Genomic DNA, 19,275 nt, shown 5'->3' on the forward strand with positions numbered 1-19,275 from the left:
GTTAGAAAAATCATATAACGAGCATAGTATTCTTTCCTTTTTCTGTGAATTAATAAAACCAAAAACACAAAAAGAGAGAGATGTTTATAATGAACCCAAACGTACTATGCATATTTCAAAAGCCGATTAACTTGTTTCTTCAAGTTTGTAGAGAACGAATCTTTTTGTGATTAGCCCAAACTCTAATTATTTAAAACCGGGTTTGATTATCACACAATTTACATTAATTGTGTGATAAGTCCATAACTATTTGGGCTTGTGCATTGTCCCCATGGCTGGTAGTTTGAAGACCATGGCCCAAAGCACATAACAAGGCAAAATGGGTTTATTAATTCAATGGTTTCTGAATGATACTTGAGCTTATAGTATTACACATGTACTAATCCCCTCTTAACTCAGAAAAGAAATATAAATTGGCCAGACATCAAAATTTTAGGTCGTCTAATTAGTCAACAAAAGTAGATAAAGTGTCTTAATTAGTTCATTTCTCAATTCTCATTGGATTCTCCAAGTTAAGACCCGAAATTGACACTTCTTTTAAATTTCAAAAAATGGTTGAAAATTCATTAAATATCTCTGAAGGTGTAATAAAGTGATTGAGTTAATGACACCATAAGTGCCTAAACTTTTTTCTAGAGCGTCGCTTCCATACCCCAACTTTAAATTGTGCTTGTTAAGTGCTTAACTATTCGATATTGTGTTTAGTTGGTTTTGTGCCTGTTTAATATTCTCACGTTTCTCGAATTTTGCTCACCAATTTAGAGTATTTGTACCCAAGCCATCTTTTTTTTTTTTTTTTTTTTTTTGCAAACTCCATATATGGGGGAGGGATGCTACTCCTTTATTTTATTAATTAATTAAAATAAAGAAGGGTGGGGGCCCCGGGGGGGGGGGAGGGAATGTCTTACCTCCATTATAAGAGTAAATGACAGAAATATAAAGAAGGAGTATTACTGTCTCACAGAAATATTTTTAATAGAAGGATAACTGATACAATCTAAAGCAAGAATATCATGAACAAATGATGGAGGATCAGAAGTCGCTTGAAAGTATTTATCAGAATAAAGTTCAATGAAGTTGAGGCATCAGATATCGCATTTGCTTCCCAGAAAATATGCTGAATAGAACTACATAGCAGTCTGCAAATATGTGAAACTGTATAACAAAGAGGCCATCGAATCAGTCCCTGTGAAGAAACTAGGAACACCGAGGGTTGAAAATCAACTGCAATTTCCGACTGCAGAAAACTGAGTGCAACACATTGCTGTAGCCCATGAAGCTGTTCTAAAGCCTCCGCCATTAATACATCATAATCACCAAACTCTTTGTAGATGACCCAAATCATCTAGTTCTTAAAAGCATTGTGATCCCATCATCGGTGGGAGCCCAAAATCCACTTGGTAGAAATTCCGATGTTATTAAATATGTGGTTATCATGGACATCTGCAAAATTTTACTTTAAAACGAATGACACTAGAAATGCAAAGATCCTTAACTTCTCAACAGGTTCAAGTTTTCGAATTTAAGCATCATCATTGCCTCTGCCTTTTCTGGTTGCAATCATCATCATTGTTTCAAAAGAGGTGTCTAGGCCGGTTCAAGGTCAAGCCCCAAATATTTTAGGGCACTTGAATGGTGCACTAGAGTTGTTGGACGTTTGCTCCATAGCATGGGGGCTAATGTCCGTGCGTTTCGGCGTTAGGCGTTTGAGGCTTCTTTATTTGTTTATTTATTTATTTTTCAGTTTCAACTTTGATTTGGCTATTCTTTCTTCATATCTTTGTTTCAACTTATGATTTTTTTCTTTTTTGGTTGATGCCAAGATATAATTATTTTCTGCTAATATGACTCTAGATGGCCAATACAGAGGTTAGAGTTGTGTTTGTTGTATTGCGATTTTACTTGTTAGATAACAATAATATTTTTATAGTTTTTCTTAATTTTAATAATTTTTTTGTATTTACTTGTAATTTATTAGTACATACATACACACATTCCATAATTAAAATTAAAATTTGTGAGACTTATGCCCCACGTCTCGAGGCCAGGCTTTGCACCCGACTCAAAGCAGTTACTTTTTAAACCATTGATCATCGTACCATTATCTAGTGATGATGATGGGTTCTTGTGGATTCCATACCATCAAAAATGGGTTCCCCAACTAACATATCTACTAATATATACAAGTTGACACTTGACAAAAAAAAAAAAAACTAACATATCTACTAGAAGATTTTGTTCATTCTTGTTTTCTTTTAATTCTTTCGTAACATGGGTTGGCTATCTTCACAGTTAAAGAGGATGGGATGTCGTAGGCAGTGGGGGAGGGAGGAAGAAGTTGTCATAAGTTTTTCTTTTTTTACCCCTCTTCTGCGAATTGGGTTAATATTTGGGCGTGTGGTGTTGAGGGGTGGCTTACGGCTGTGCATTAATGTTCATCTGGGAAGTGTAATTGGTGTTGTTGCCATTTACTAAAAGGACTGTTTTCTATATAAGTTTCTATTAGAATCCAAACATACTAATGTGAATATATGTGCTAATCACGATGCAGACATTATTGAAAGAAATTAAAAGAGGGGATGAATAAAAAAATTAATTAAAAAATCGTACTAACATAATTAAAATGTAAGATTTGTCTAGCAATAGTTCGAAGTATAATAAAACGTGTACATAATTTAAAAACTGCCTATCTCCATTTTCTTGAGAATTAAGAGCATATGGAATTCGAAATTAGTGCATTTTTTACACAGTTTACAAATAGTATTATAAAAAATAAATATGTATAAATTTTTTTTACTTTTCTTCGCAGTTCTCTAGGATAAGAAGCATCACAATCAAATACGAATCATGCATATCTGTCTTGTAGATTAAAATGTAGCTTACCATTGAAATCTCCTATTTGTATATTAACATTGCACTTGTTTGAGAAGAAAAAGTTATATACAGTATAGAAAAATATGGTGAAATTAAAGGTACATTAAATTAATTACCTAACAATAGTGTCAACCATGTCATTACAATTAATACACACTATTTTTGCAAAATGACCTTCACATGGTTGTCCACAATTTTTGCATAGCTCATAGAACAAGTTTTCCATCTTAATGCTCTGAATGTAAGCAAGTATTTGAAATATTTAACGTAATAAGAATGAAGAAGATATAAGTTATGGTTATGAATTGAAAACTTTGTTTAGTAATTAACTAAAGTGGAGTAATTTTACTGTAGGCATGATTTTGAATTTAGGCGACGTTGAAGTATTTATAGGTGGGATTCGTCCATGGTAAGAGTATGATAGTTAGTGTTTTTTTCTTACTATTTTTGGTTTGTGTGGATGACAAATGAGAATAAAATGAGTTAGCGATTGTCAATTTTTATGAATAATTATGAAAGCAAGATATGTCATATACATAGAATTGTGGGAATTATGGAAATTGTAATTCAAATGGACTCCTTAATTTTCGATATGTGATTTTCATAGTGGTGAGTTTCTTATCAGTTAGTTGTTACTATTAGTTGTGTGATAAAGTGTCAGACATGATTTGCAATTCGCAAACGTAATTTGTAGAGGACATGATTTGTAGGGGTGGTTATTATAAGTTAAGGGGTAAATATTACTAAATTAAAAAAAATCTAAAATTGTAGTAAAATAAAGTGTCAGACCTGGTTTGTGATTTACAAACGTGATTTATATGGGTAGTTATTATCCATTAGTTAAGGGATAAATATTACTAAATTAAAAAAAATCAAAATTGTACCAAAAAAGGATTTGAATTTCTGACATTTTTGGAAGCTCCTCATAAAAAACCTGCTCTCTAATACATATAAACTAGTATTGCAACCCTGCTATGCATGGATTTATGTTTAATATAATTATAATAATAAATGAATTATTTATATTAGTTACATGAAAAAGGTTAAAAAAATTAAAAGAGTGCTATTTTAGTATCTAACTAGTTTTGTACCCGTTCGTTGAATGGGAATTTTCGAAAAATAATAAACTATTTAATCAATTTTATAAAAATGTCGATATGAAATACAAACTTAATGTCTATTTTATTATAACCTTTCTTAAGTATATTACTATATGCGCATTGTAATATAAAGTATTCTTATAATATAAATTTGAACATCTAATAATTTACTTCGGTAATTAGTTACTTTTCTACTTCTTGTAGTGATAACAATTCTTATTTACTTCGATTCCCTATGCAATACACAAATTATTGGCATGAATTTGGAGATATATCTAATAGAGATATTTATGTCTCTTTTATTTATATCGCATTACTTTCTAGTTCCTTTTTTGGGTAGGAAATAAGAATCATATAATATTAAGAATTCTTATAGGAAATAAGAATTGATATATATATATCTAAACAAAAAAGGAGCAAGCCACGTAGGAAACTACTTGCCGTCTCGTTAAGCCACGTAGAAAAGAGAAAACATGAAGGGATAAGAATGAGGATACGACTTTATTATATATATATATATATATATATATATGATTTATATTATTTATGTATTTTATCTAAAACCTTAACGTTTATTAAAAAATATGAACAAAGGTCACAAAAATATCTAAAGAAATACTAAAAACACACCCAGTATGAATTGTTACCCCTCCCTTCTATGTTCTCAATTTTTGCGCCACTTACCATTAATGTCGGGTATTTTACATATACGTACAAGTTAAAAAAAAATCGAATTACACCCGCTCACTGCAAGTATATAGATCAACTAGTAGTTTAGGGTATATATCGGATCGATCCCACAGGGAAGAGTGAACAATTACCGGTATTATTAAAGTTTCTCTATTATTTAGACTATCAATGAATTATAACAAATTTAACCTACTGAAATTATACAAAATAACAAATAAAAGCTCCTTAGGTTGTGGTATCCCTAACTACTCATGCAAGTGCTATATTTATCATTGAGTACTACATCTAGGCTAGTTATGGTGTAATTTTCTTATGCATTTGAATCCTACTTTCGTAGTGAATCAATTATACTTATAACTAATTCATACATATTCTCATGGTTATGAAAGTAGCTACAAGTTCATTTCTTCAGTGAAATTACATGAAATGAATCACTAAAAATCACATAGGTGCACCTCTACTTTCGTGAGTGTACTCCCTATATTTAGCACTTCTTGAACTAGTGTTAAATCTCAATTTTCATTGCAGAAACAACACCTTAGATAATCACAATCAATGGTACTAGATTAATCATGATTTAAAGAGAAAAAGTGCTAAATAACTTGCTCAAATCATAGCAATCAAATAACCAAATAATAAACACTAACAATTATAGAAAGTTTAACCAAACCCATGGCATAAACTTTAGAGACACATATTGAACACAAAATCCAGAACTTGTATATTAACTAAACTTGGAATCAAGTATAAAAGATAAAGAGTTGGAGAAGAGATAACCCATGTCACTTGAGCTTCAACTCATCCTTCTTCATCCTAATCTAGCCAATATACAAGAATGGATGAACTATACTAGTCTACACTAAAACTAATCTAATACTCAGAAGATGTAGGAACTACATTTTTTGCACTCCAAGTTTCTCCCGTATCTCCCTATTTTTCTATATTTGCTAGCTAGAGAGAATTTGCTATCAGAAAATCTGGCTACGTATGGATGTTCAGACCTCTCCCAATGTCTCTGCATTAAAACTGCTCAAGAGCTTCATTTTTCCAAGTCAAATTCCACCTTTTGAATTCCAAATCTCAACTTTGTTAGGATAGTCAATAACCAATGTTTTTGACTTGAAAGTAAGCCACCTTTCTTGCCCTTTTGTCTTCTGAAGCATGTGCACCGAATTCCCTTGCAACTTATAACTGAAAATTAGTCTGAACACAAGAGAAATGGCTAAGCAAAATTGCAGAATTTCGGCTACAAAACGCGCCTACACAAAACTCAGCTACAACTCGCGTTTTCTCTACTCGCGTTTTCACTTTGGCCTTGCTTCAACTGCGATTTTCTTCATGATAAAGGCCGAACTTGTGACGCCCTCATTTCTCCCTAAGGCGAACCAAAGGGTATCTGCGGGACGCCTGCCCAACTCTCGCCAGGACTCACTCAAAATCCCATTCAAGCTTAATACAACACTAAATTACAACCAGATAAAGTAATTGCAAATAGCGCGGAAGTTTTCAAACTTAACAACACATAACCATTATTCAATCCTTACGATGGGTTTCCAAAATACATCCCAAATACTAAAAATTTTCGTAGCCACAAAGCTTGGCCACTAACATTGGGGCCTTATTACAAAATATCACAAAAGGGGTTCTTCCATGTCTCAACCTATGTCTACTCCTGTTAAGGAAAACAAATCAATAGGGTGAGTAAAACGCTCGTGAGGCCAAGAACACACATGCAAGCACGTAGTTCAAGTAACACTCCCAAATTAATCACTTTAAAACAATAACCATTCGATAAAGAGCACTTTACTGAAAAGTAAACAGAAACAATTCAAGGATATGGGAGCTCTCAGGAGCAATTTTCCACTTGCACGATCACGAACCTCCACGCGTTGACACTCCGTCAACCGGGTAGGTTAAATCTGTAGAAACATCACTTACACTTCCCCTTCTCAACCTTACATACCACACCGGGCCCGCAATACATTTATGAGGCGATACTTCAACGAGTATGCCAAGCAAGACCTCTCAATAGGTCGAGCTTATGAAATCTCATGGTTCACTGAGGAGCTCGACCAAGCCCATGTTGGCTCGAGTCCAAGGCTAGCCAATAAGAGAGTTTGGGCGTCCCCCACTTTTACACTTTTGTGTCGAGGAGGTTCACTCCAACGACTTCTGCAATCACTGCATAAATAATCACTTAAACACTTCACATATATTCACTTAACAAGTTACTTAAACAAGCAAGCACTTCACTTCACAAACTCAAGTTCACTTCGTTTAAATGAGGACGAGTGCGATAAAGTACACACTCGACCCAAAGGTTTCAAAATCTCAATTTATATAACACTTATCACTTTGCAAATATGTCACATAATACACACACTTGACACTCACTGTGAGTTAATAGCAAAAGTGTCACTTGGAGGTTCAAGCTTCCACCGTGGGATTCTTTTGAAGGTCCTCGTGTGCGTCTGAGTAAATAATAGTGAATTATCATTCACACATCCCAATTATCAAGGAAGATTGTGCACTAGTACAATCTAGGAAAATTTCATAATAATGAACCTCAATTACTCGTAAATCGAGGTTCAAGTGGAGTTTCTTAAAGTACAAGAGCAATCGAGTCTTTTTGTCTTGGAAATCAAGCATAAACGTTCAAGTACTATCGAAGGAATAAGGAGTACTCAAAAAACTCCATTTCCTTGAAATTCGGAAAATTTCAGTTTTGATACGATATTTTGAAAAATTGTATCTCACATTCCCCAGGTCGAAAATTGGAAAACTTGGTACCGTCAGAAACCTCTTCCAAAGTACTAAAAGTTCCTAGAATACACTTTTCTAAGATTCCAAATGGAAAATATTCAAAAATAAGCTCAAAGTCGCTGTTTTGGTTCATAAGGCAGATTTAAGTTGGTTTTTGGTCAATTTTGAAAATTCGGCAAAATTTACTTGATTGGAACTAGCCTTTGAAATTTAGAACTCTATTAGAGTCGCAATCCAAGTTTACAACAAAACAAACGGAATAAGAAACGGAGTTTTGAGCACTAAGATATGGCAACCCAAATTTACCAAAATTCCCTTGTGAAACAAGGTTTTCCAAACTCGAGTCATGAATTTTGGTAATTTAGTCGAGCAGCGACATGGACTCGGATTGGTACCAAATTCGGCAATATAATACTCCTCTATAAAGGGTATCCCTCTATCAAATGTCATGGAAAACTAACTTCGGGAAGGTACTCAACCAAACACCTAAAGTTTCGAAAAATCCTAGGCAGAACTGCCTTGAGCTTTTTTGTTTTCCATTCAAAACATTTGGCCAAGGAAAATCCTTCAAACATGGTTCATTTGTGTAGGAAAAGCCTAAGGAATATTCATGGTACATTTGGTAAGTGTTTCAACTCCAAGAAATTCAATTGGCAAGTCCATACCAAGTCTAGCATCAATTCTGCCCAAAATTTAGGGTTTTCAAGAACAGGGCAGGTTTCGTATTTTGATCACAAATCACTCAATTCAACTCAGAATTGAGCATGGTTGGTGGAGTTGGAAAATAAATTCATAAAAATATAATTTCACAGAAGAAATCATTTTAAAATTCAGCACACAACTAGCTCAAATTCGAGCCTCAAGTTGTAGCTTCTGAACTTCGCTCCAGGAAAACAGAGAAACAGGACAATCATCTTTAAACGGTTGGTACGGAATACTCGGGTGGAATTAGGAGTTGCATTTTATACCGTTGGAAATCTGGGAATGTCTAGTTTCAAATGCCACTAATGGCACTTGATTTTGACATCGAAGCATAGAGTTATGGATGAAACAAGAAGGCTGTCTGAGCATTACGGGAAAATTTTTCCAGGTTTGCTAGCTTCATATAAACATCATAAAGCCATTAAAACCTCATAAAAAGAGGCACGATCATAACAGGGGCAGAATTGGAAACTTTACATCCATGCCCACCTTGAAGTTTATATTTATGCACCATTAATCTACCAATTTGAGCACTAAACCAACATTAAATCCATCATCAATCATCACATCAGGCATCAATCCAAGAGTAGGAGTTCATAGAGCCCACATTCAAAATTTTCCAACAATAACAAGCCATCCACATGAATATCTAAGCTCATAAGTGTAAATCAACTTCCATAGGCTAAGAATTTGAGGATTGATCGTCACTTGTATTGGTGAACAAGACAGAATTTTTGGCCCCTCCTTGCTTCAAAATGAACAGTGAAAAGCTCCCCCCTTTTAGCTAGATACAATCCCCAAGTGTTCAACTAGATGTAGTTCAATTTTGGTTTGATTTGGTTGAGATTTGGTGCAAGAATTTGGAGTAGAAAGTGATGGAGCAAGGCTGGTTCTTCTTTCCCTTGCTGTTCGGTTGTGTTGAGATGAGAAATGGAGAGTGTTTGCTGATGGTGAGGTTTGAATGAGAAGCTTAGCAATTGTGGGTTTCAAGTGTACAAAAGTCAACTCTCCAATAGTGCGCGTACGCGCGCGTTTTGTGCTCGATTCCTCTCGCGTTCATTTCACTAGTGCACTAAACCTCCAATATACTTATAATCATATTAATATTATTTACTCTTAATTGTCCCAAAATAAGGGTTTAAAGTTCCTCAATTAAATCGCGCGTGTAAAAACGCATATCTCCAAATTAAGCGCGATAAAGCGAAACCTCCATGAATTTCTTATAACGATAGTACTAATAACTATCACTTGAGTATTTAAACATAAAATACCTATCTTAAGACCATTATGCAAGTATCCAATTTTCCCAACTTACGGTATCCTTGAATCGATTATTGACTCCAATCGCGTATTCATTATTTTCAATTAACGAATTTTCAAAAATTAAATTTTGAAACGAGTCACTTTAAAAATATAACGAAACTATAATTCCATGTAATTAGGTCTAAAGAGGTTAAAAAAAATAATATTCGGAATAAATGGACAATTAAATATTTAATTAAGTTCGGAATGGATTTTAAAATAATAATTTTTTGCGAGACATCACATCTGGCTTTTGTGCAAAACACAAAAGTTGTAGCCCTTTGAGTTAGCTTTCCAATGCTTCCAAAATCATCTAAATCGGAGCTTTGTAGCCTGAGATATGATCTAAATACTATCACCTGGTCAAACCTCTGTTTCGATTTTCGACCACAGAATGCAGCTTCTGTATTCCGACTTTTTGTCCATGAAAACAGCAGAATGGGATTTCGATGTCTTCATAACAATTGTAGATCTCTTTCTTAGCTTTAAAATGGTATAAATATCACCTCAATCCGGTAAGTGTAGCTCCTGATATAGTCAAAATACCGAAGAGTGTCAAAACTGTCTTGAATTACATTTCCTCACTTTGAACGTTTTTCACTTCATTTCTCTTTTTTACCACTTGAATTCATCACCAATTATCTACTTTTCCACTCATTTGACATCCTTTGGTGATTGGATTATTAACCTGCAAGAAAATGAAGTTTTTACCATTAAAATCAATAGAAATGCCATATTAGCCACTTTTACAAAAATTGTATATTTTTACCAAAACCTAGTTATTTTAGTTATAAAACTAAATAATCAAACTAAAATTAACTAATAAAATGTACTTAAAAATATGTAAAATAAACTCTTATCAAATACCCGCACACTTGAATCATTGCTTGTCCTTAAGCAATAAGAAATACAAACCAACAATGATCCAAAATTTGAAAATAAACATATGTAGCATTTCAACTTCATTTTCTTAAAACAAAGTAAATAACTATTATGCAATCATTCAATAACCTCAAGTACTCATAATTTCAAGTAAAGGAGAGCCAATTATACCATAATTATAACAAGTTTAATTCAATTTTTCATCCGTACTCAATTTCACAAGCAAGTAATTCATATAATCAATAAAATACTTCCTAAACCCATGATCATCTTCTTATTTAACTTAAAGAGAGATTTATTTATATAATATAGCTAAGTATTACTTAAGTTGTGAAACTATCTTTTTACGCAAGAATCGACATTTTTAGATGAAAATCACCGGTTACTCAACACTTCGCATACTCAAGTTGCTTTGCATACTCTTAATGCAAGTACTGTTTTACGCGAAAGTCGACATTTTTAGATGAAGACACTCGGTTACTAAGTACAAGAATCATTGGAGTAGAACAAATCTTATTCTATTTTTGTCTTTTTCTTTTTTTTCTTCATTTTTTTTCATTTTTCATTTTTTCATTTTTTATTTTTTTTAAAGTAAAGATAATAACATTCCCTCAAAAGCATAATCATGAGAAGAGTATTGCAATTATTGACCATATTTATCACTTAACTTATAAAATCCAATAAAGAGAAGAAATTTCATTAACTATGCAAAAAAAAAAGGCATAATTTTTTTCCACTTTACAAGATATACTTTCCTACAAATGCATAAATTATAATCACATAATAGTCATTTTTAGATTGAATGAGAAAATAAGTTTCCAAATCCACATATATTTATTTCAAAAGGATAAGTGACAAAATTTTATTTATTTATTATGATGATTATATATATATATATGTATAAGGTTTTGAAAAAATTTGGACAGAGTCTCCCTTTAAAACTGGACTAAACTCCCTGCCAGCAACCCATAAGAAACAAAATTGAAGCACAAGAAATATTTCCAATAACATAACCAACCTTAAACACAACTAAAACCATAAGTACCACATATATTTCTCCCCCACGCTTAAAATACACATTGTCCTCAATGTGTAGGGAGGGGAAGAAACAAAAGAAGAAAAGAAAAGAAAAGAAATAAAAGTAGGAACAAGTTACTCCCCAGTTGAGATGGATGCGGTCCAGTTTATCCTTGAGTCACGAACCAGCGACCGATCAACCATCTACAAGCAACTAGCTACAAGTAACTGCCACAAGTTCCAATATTCAAATTAGACACTTAAGTTAAACATCCCATAAATAAAAGATGAACAATAAAAAAGTAAACAAGGAGCATCCAAAGGGGCGGCCTCAATCATCCTCTTCATCGTCATCTTCATCATCATCAACGGGAGGTGGGCGTGTGCCTAAATGATCTTCAATTCGGTCCAGGCGAGTATCCATTCTGGGTAAGCAATGATCGATGTCATCTAAACGACCAAAGAGCCGCTGCCAGTTGGTTTGTGGCGGAGGAGGAGGTGATGCTGCAGTAGATGGTCCAGCTTCATTGTGACCATGTCTAGCCTTCTGTCTCCGCTCCTGAATAGAGCGTAGAACGTCCCCCGTGCCAATACCAAGCCAGCGGAGATAGTGATAGATAATTCAGCTCTCGGTGGAACATACTCCCGCCGCATGCCTTCCAAGCGAACCTCAAAATGCGGGAAGATCAAGGTTAGTAGACGAGAAAATGATAATTTGAAAGAAGTTGTCTTACGCCTCGCCGTAGACCGAATGTGGCTAATGATGATGTTAGGCAGCGAAATGCGAGCATATGGAGACGTCTGGTTATGGAACATGTAGTCCAAGAAGTAGATATCGCTCTTGTGAACCTCCGTGTGCCCCGTCTTCTTAGGAATAACATTGTGAGCCATCATATAAATGATAAGATGATGACGAGGTTCGAAGACATTCGCTAATATGGTCTCCTTCCTTGTAGAGCGAAAAGGTTGGTACTCGAGACCAAATTTGGCCATGGCCAATGATGGATCCCACCTCCTATTCGGGGGAACAAACTCTTTCTTCAAATCTACTGGACGTCGGTCATCCATACACCCCAAAATAGCGGTCAAATCTTGACGTGACAAGACGATTCGTCTTCCACGCACCAGGACTCAACCATTTCTCCACTGTGGCGCGCCTTACTCTGAATGTTGGCGTAAAACTCGCGCATCAAGTCGGGGTAGTAATGGTTTGGTAAGGTGAGAATTGGAATCCAGCCAAGTTGAGCAAAATCCTCCGAGATGTTGTACATCATCTCAACTGGTGGACTCACGTGCATCTCAAACAAAAACTCCAAATTATCATGCTCCTCATGCCACTCCTGATTCCTGCGATTGTTGAACCTAGCACTGTCATATACCGACTTTCCCGCTCCACGAGAGGTGCCCTCACCAGGTTGTCGGCTAACTGGTGGAGGAGAAGGTGACATTTCCTCCTCAGTCACCTCCATTTTCGCATTCACCTCCCTCTCATCACTACTAGAGGATGACGGTATCACTCTTCTTCCTCTTGGCATAGTACCTAAAAAAAATTTTCAATTAATCACATGTACATAGGACATGAATCATTATTTGGCAACAAAAATCCAGAATTATAGCCTCAAATACATTTCCTCAAGTTCTAATCATTCAATGATCATACAAAAAGAAACATATTTTCTGCTAAAAATTGCCCAAAATCACCAACTTAAACAAGATATGTATCAATTATAATTCAATCAGTGAAAGTAGCTTCAATCCTGATTATAGTAATCTATAATTAATAATAATAATGTGCAATTAGCTATAACCATGGTTAGACAAAAATTAAACTAATTAACTCACAAATTCAACCAAATTGTTCACTATACACAATGCACATGCTCAAACATCATCAACTAACCATTCTTAACCATAATTAATAATCACCAATGGCTTAAAAACATCCTAAATCCATTTTCCAATTTCCTCCAAATACAGCAATTGTGAATTTTTAAAGCAATAATGACCAACAAATTGCTACATTTAAACATATAAACATGTTTAAACAATCTTAATAAGCATGAATAAATTCAAAAATAGTCATATACATCATCAAATTTTTGAAATTAAAAGATGTCAGAAAGCTCAGGATAAAAAAAAAATATGAACTTCTAAAATCAAATGATTTGATAAAGAAACTTACCTAAATCTCGTAGAAGGATGTTTGGTGATGTTAAAAATGTGAAAAACCCTATGAAACAACCTCCAATTGAACTCCAATTGAGGAAATTATAATTCACAAACCCTAGCCTTCAATTCCTTAAAAACCGAATTTAAGGTGTTTTTCTTGGATTTTAATCGGTTAGAAAGGTTATTTGATGCTCAAAAGGTGTTGGGTTGATATTTTCTAACAAGATTATGGAACAAAATTGAAGATTTGTGAGTTGGGTAGAAGAGAAAAGAAAAAACGCGACTGAAGTTGGGCAAAGAGGAAGAAAAAATGAAGCTGAAATCGCGTTTCTAAAGCTCTTGTTCGGACACATAAAACGCGACTAAAAACGCGCCTTCAACTCGCGTTTTTGAAGTCGCGTTTCCTTTAGAAATCTTGCAGCAATGAAAACGCGAGTGTGTTGTAAAACGCGACTTATTGTCGTGTTTTGAAAGTCGCATTTTTCAGTTTGATCCAGGCTTGAAAACACGATTTCCATCAAAACGCGACTTTTAGTCGTGTTTATAAGGCGCGTTTTCTGTTCTGTAGGTGCAGAATTGAAAACGCAATTCTGCACACACGCGACTCCGAAGCGCGTTTTTGTGAAAAACGCGTTTTCTGCTGCGAATTTTAGCAGAAATTCAACTTTTACAAAATTACAAATGGTACCCCAATCACTCAAAATTCATCCTAGATCATTTTTTTGCCAAATTTACCAATGCATGTAGATGTAAAACACTGAAAACGTGCATTTTACCCCTTTTTAGTGAATCAAAAACACCTTTAACGTAAATTAAGGGCTTGAGTTGTTTGATCAAAGTTTGCTTTTTTCACCTCATATGGTCATCTTTTGCTTCCATTTTTAATATCTACAAATGAAAAATAATAAAATAAATCAAACATATAATTTGAACATAAAATCACACCAAAATAACATAAAGTACTAAAACATTGGGTTGCCTCCCAACAAGTGCTTTTGTTTATAGTCGTTGGCTCGACTATTGAACCTCATTTTTCAAGGAGACTTGGTTAAAGAATAATCCACCATTTTTGGACGTGGTGGATCATTAAAAGGTGACTCAATCACATGAGTCACGTGTTCTAATGATATAAGAGGTGGAAGTAGCTTACCTAACTCAAGTGAATCATAGATATTACCTTGAGTATGCACCACTTGAGAACTTACAAAAGGAAATGCCATGGAAATATCCTGGGCAGCATTACCCTTAGAACCTATACTTTCAATGTACTCTTCAAGAGGGGTGAAAAATGAGTCATTAAAACTCACCTCTTGAGGCTCAAAGTTAGTTCCAAAGATATTATTGTGTGAAATGGATATTTGCTCACTAAAACACACTTGAGATTCATCATTTTCATCAAAATGCAACCCATTTTCACATACAACATTCCCACCATTCATGCTAGGATCATTTTGCAAATTATTAGAGGAAATAACTTCACACAATGCATTCAATTGCTCATGTATTCTACCAAAGTGAGAAGCTAATTCATCTATTCTTTCCTCAATCCTATCAAAATGGTCGGAAGTTGCATTTGCTAGCTTTTCTATTGTTAAATCAAATTGATTAGAAAAATTTTCTACCGCTAGCTCCCAAGATGCATTAGAATCATTAGCTAATGGTTTATTTTCTAACTCCCAAGGTAGAGGTGCATTAGCTAACTTCTCTATTGCCAACTCCCAAGATGGTTTTGATTCAGATTGGATACTTTCAGGTTGGTAATCATAAAAATATGAATAATCACTATAAGTACATTGATTATTCCAACCATAAGCAGGAGAATTGCTCCAATTAGCACTATATCGATCAAAACAGGGATTGTAATGCTCTAATTCATCATAATAATTCACATTTTGTACTTGCATACATGTGTTAGTAGCATGATAACCTCCACACAAGTCACAAATCACATGATAAGAATTAAAAGCATTAGCATTCTTCCCTTGCTCAATTTCATGCATAATTGTGTCCATTTGAACTTGTAGCATCATAACATCAAATTTAGCCTTTAAGCGCCTTAAACTATCTTCAAAAGACATACATTCAGTAAATTCTTGGTTACCTCTATTAAAGGAGTTTTGCACTTGGTAACCATCCATTGCCAAACTTCCATTTCTCATGCATTGTCCTCCAAATTGACCTACCCTCCTCATTACCTAAAATTGCCTTTAAACAACTTAAGAACAAGATTAGTAAGAACAATAGGTGATAAAACACATACACTTATAAAATACTAAAATAACAGAAAATAACATTCACATTATAACTAATAATATGTCTAAACTAATAAAATTGCTCTTCACACCAATATTGCCAAATCTATCTTTGGTAGCGGCGCCAAAAACTTGTCGGGTATTTTACATATACGTACAAGTTAAAAAAACCGAATTACACTAGTTCACTGCAAGTATACAGATCAACTAGTAGTTTAAGGTATATATCGGGTCGATCCCACAGGGAAGAGTGAACAATTACCGGTATTACTAAAACTTCTCTATTATTTAGACTATCAATGAATTATAACAAATTTAACCTACTGAAATTATACAAAATAACAAATAAAAGCTCCTTAGGTTGTGGTATCCCTAACTACTCATGCAAGTGCTATATTTGGATTATTGAGTACTACATCTAGGCTAGTTATGGTGTAATTTTCTTATGCATTTGAATCCTACTTTCGTAGTGAATCAATTATACTTATAACTAATTCATACATATTCTCATGGTTATGAAAGTAGCTACAAGTTCATTTCTTCAGTGAAATTACATGAAATGAATCACTAAAAATCACATAGGTGCACCTCTACTTTCGTGAGTGTACTCCCTATATTTAGCACTTCTTGAACTAGTGTTAAATCTCAATTTTCATTGCAGAAACAACACCTTAGATAATCACAATCAATGGTACTAGATTAATCATGATTTAAAGAGAAAAAGTGCTAAATAACTTGCTCAAATCATAGCAATCAAATAACCAAATAATAAACACTAACAATTATAGAAAGTTTAACCAAACCCATGGCATAAACTTTAGAGACACATATTGAACACAAAATCCAGAACTTGTATATTAACTAAACTTGGAATCAAGTATAAAAGATAAAGAGTTGGAGAAGAGATAACCCATGTCACTTGAGCTTCAACTCATCCTTCTTCATCCTAATCTAGCCAATATACAAGAATGGATGAACTATACTAGTCTACACTAAAACTAATCTAATACTCAGAAGATGTAGGAACTACATTTTTTGCACTCCAAGTTTCTCCCGTATCTCCCTATTTTTCTATATTTGCTAGCTAGAGAGAATTTGCTATCAGAAAATCTGGCTACGTATGGATGTTCAGACCTCTCCCAATGTCTCTGCATTAAAACTGCTCAAGAGCTTCATTTTTCCAAGTCAAATTCCACCTTTTGAATTCCAAATCTCAACTTTGTTAGGATAGTCAATAACCAATGTTTTTGACTTGAAAGTAAGCCACCTTTCTTGCCCTTTTGTCTTCTGAAGCATGTGCACCGAATTCCCTTGCAACTTATAACTGAAAATTAGTCTGAACACAAGAGAAATGGCTAAGCAAAATTGCAGAATTTCGGCTACAAAACGCGCCTACAGCTCGCGTTTTCACTTTGGCCTTGCTTCAACTGTGATTTTCTCCATGATAAAGGCCGAACTAGCTTTTGTGCAAAACACAAAAATTGCAGCCCTTTGAGTTGCTTTTCAATTCTTCCAAAATCATCTAAATCGGAGCTTTGTAGCCTGAGATATGATCAAAATACTATCACCTAGTCAAACCCTTGTTTCGATTTTCGACCACAGAATGCAGCTTCTGTATTCCGACTTTTTGTCCATGAAACCAGCAGAATGGGATTTCGATGTCTTCATAACAATTGTAGATATCTTTCTTAGCTTTAAAATGGTATAAAGATCAGCTCAATTCGATAAGTGTAGCTCCAGATATAGTTAAAATACCGAAGAGTGTCAAAACTGTCTTGAATTGCATTTCCTCACTTTGAACGTTTTTCACTTCATTTCTCTTTTTTTCCTTCTTGAATTCATCACCAATTATCTACTTTTCCCCTCATTTGACATCCTTTGGTGATTGGATCATTAACCTGCAAGAAAATGAAGTTTTTACCATTAAAATCAATAGAAATGCCATATTAGTCACTTTTACAAAAGTTGTATATTTTTACTAAAACCTAGTTATTTTAGTTATAAAACTAAATAATCAAACCAAAATTAACTAATAAAATGTACTTAAAAATACGTAAAATAAACTCTTATCAATTAACACTCTTGTACTCTTTATTACCCTCTTTTTCACTTTTCTAACCCAAACTTCCCACATCCCTACAACTATTTTCTCTCCCGCAAATTCTATCTTTTCTTCACCTTACCCTGCTTCTATCAAATTATGCAATCTGTTATCCAATTTCGCAACCTATTTACCTTTTGTCCTGTTACTCTCTACATATAGTTGTAAATAATGGCCAAATTTTCAACTTGTTCTTCAACAAATGAGTATGGGTATACAATTTTATGAACTTCAAATGGGTAACCTAATTAAAACTCATTAACAAGTGGCTATTAAATAGATAGATTGGGACTACCTATTTAAATTTAATTAAATTAGACATAGATTCAAATTCATTAATAAGTAAATTTAAATCACTACAAATTCAATAATTATATTCTACTTTTTGCAAAGGCATATGTAACATTATTTTTCTATTCTTTAATTTTTCTAATTTTTGTTAAATTTTATCCTACATCCTTCCTCACTTCCATCAAAGTTTTAATTAACCTATTAAGTGTTAATTAATTTCTTGCATTCACACCTAAATTATTTTGAGATTCTTGTGGAGCGACAAAATTGAAACTCCTTATGATCACCACTATTGGTTCTTCTATGTAAATTTTTTTATTTTTAGGTAAAAATTTATTTATTAATGCAACGTGTTCTTATTTTTGTTGATTACAATGGTATCTTATTTTGTTATTCAAAGAATATGGGAGAAAAAATAAATAAAATTTTGTAGTGGATTGTAAATGGATAAGATAACCAAAATCATATAAAACTATATCTATTTGATCCATGTAAATCACCCATTTGATAATTTCATCACAACCCACAACCACTGCTCCATTGACTTTAGCCTCCCCAATCCTATTTTTCTATCTTTATACTCCTTTTACTATTGAAGATTCAATACCTTTCTTTTACCCTTTCCAACCCTATACTCCAATCTTTCTATTCCTTTTATTATTTAGGATTCATTATTTCACTTCTCAAGTGTTTTTTTTCAAATAAAGAGTAAGAATTATAGTTGTCAAGGAAAAGTAATTGGGCATAATTTTGGTGAAATACTACTATTTTTTTGTGATGATCACCCAGGATAATTGTTTTAACAAATATTTGTTTTAAAATTTTTGATAAACACTTCAAAAAACAACCATCTAAATGCCCCTTTTATTAATTTAAAATTCATATAAAAATTTTGTTCTATGTGCACTTTCTTTTATATGCAAAATATCCGGATGAAGTTTTGCGCATGTCAAAAATTATCTACATGACGTTATATGTCAAAATGTTTATTTCATTGGTTGGAATAATCATCTAATACGACAAGTTTAAGGCTAAAAAAAATTAATTTACTTGCAATAGATAAAATGATTAAAGAATGGTTATACTTGGATATGTTATATGAATGTTTTGACAAATCTATGTATATATATAT

The sequence above is a fragment of the Coffea eugenioides genome, chromosome 8 (assembly GCF_003713205.1).
Source record: "Coffea eugenioides isolate CCC68of chromosome 8, Ceug_1.0, whole genome shotgun sequence".
In the NCBI taxonomy this organism is placed as follows: Eukaryota; Viridiplantae; Streptophyta; class Magnoliopsida; order Gentianales; family Rubiaceae; genus Coffea; species Coffea eugenioides.